Consider the following 1610-nt stretch of genomic DNA (forward strand, 5'->3'; position numbering starts at 1 on the left):
TTTTATAATTTTTTTTTATACCAACCGGATTTTTGAAAGATTATAGGTGCGTTTTCCCACGTCTTTGTATGGGCGCTAGGCGAATAATTGATTTATGGATTTTACGTCGCGGGGTAAGTTAGGCTTTTTCAGGCTACGGTGCGTAGTGCAGTGAAGGTGACTAAACCGGCTCGTAGGCCTAGGGGAATTGGCTTAGGCCCCCCTGAGGTGAAATTTTATATTATTTTTTTATCTTCCGAAGTTTTTGATCAAAAATTACAAATTTAGTTTTATTTTGTAAAGGAATAATTTGTGCTGATTTGAAGATGCATTTATTTATTCTGACTGTTGAATTAGTATTTTTAATCTTTTTTTTTCAAAACTATTGATAAACAGGGCCTAAAAAATTATTTAATTACTTTTTTTTTCTAATTTAAAAATTTCACAACACTATATAACCACTTATTTAGGAAAAACATTTTATTATCTTTCAATTCTTATCAAAGGAATTTGTATTACTCTAACAGAAAAAATTATATTTAATTATTTTTATGTCACTAAAAAAAAAAAAAAAAAAAAAAAAAATGGTGGGCCTGGATGGGTTAATGGTAATGGTATTTGGATAGGATGGAGATGGGATTTGTTTGGTGATGATGGCTACATTGATTATAAAGATGTGTATAAGAGACAGGAGTCAAGCCAGGCTTGAGACTCTAGTGTGACTGTAGCCTTATTTTCTGAAGGTGTGATATTAGCAGGATCAAGGACCAGGTCATAAGCGAGACTAAGAGCATATGGAGAAGAAGATGAAATAAGACAGGGTTACGAGCAGGGAAAGGAAGAAAAGAAGAATGATGACAATGATAATCAAGTAAATCATGACCGAAGTTGGGGAGACAATCGTTATTGGATGATATGTTTTCTGGACAATATCTGAAAGAAAACGATTGATGAAGATTGTCTGCGTAGATTCAAAAGAATATTTAATCTACAGAGGATGGAACTATAGTTATTAAAAGAAGCAGATGGATCGAGAATGTTTGCAAGAAGGGTTTTATAGCGTAATTGATTATAATTATTATGATGGTAAATTGAGAGACAATGATGGTGATGCTACCCATTCAGTCCCATAAGCGCTTTAAGCGCTCTCTAATTATCGTCAGTAATTAATCAATTAATTAACAATAATTAAAAAAAAAACGTATGTGCAGTAATGTGTGCATGTATTTTCATTAAATATTCGAGAAAATATCAAAAATTTTTATAAAAAAATGTTTCTTGGTGCTTTTTTAATTAACTTGAATGATTAGAGTAATTAAAAATATGAAATATGATCGTTATTTTTGTAATATGATACCCTTGAACGGGAAGGCGCCGCCGTCAACACTGATGAATAAAATCGTCTAAAAATACACTTTTTTTCAAAAAGTAACAAATCTGACACTTTCCTATAATATAATATAAATATATATTCAATATACATACTGTACCAGTTTTGGTTATTATATCCTCATATTTCCACGTAAAATTAATTTTTTTTGTGGCTGAAAAAAAAACGTGGCTATCAACTTCGTCAGCGCCATCTTGGTTGTTTACAAAAATGAAAACGAACCCTGACATGACCGTTGAAC

Source organism: Anneissia japonica, unplaced genomic scaffold, assembly GCF_011630105.1.
Source record: "Anneissia japonica isolate Jap-2015-1 unplaced genomic scaffold, ASM1163010v1 scaffold2308_len244532_cov108, whole genome shotgun sequence".
Taxonomy (NCBI): Eukaryota; Metazoa; Echinodermata; class Crinoidea; order Comatulida; family Comatulidae; genus Anneissia; species Anneissia japonica.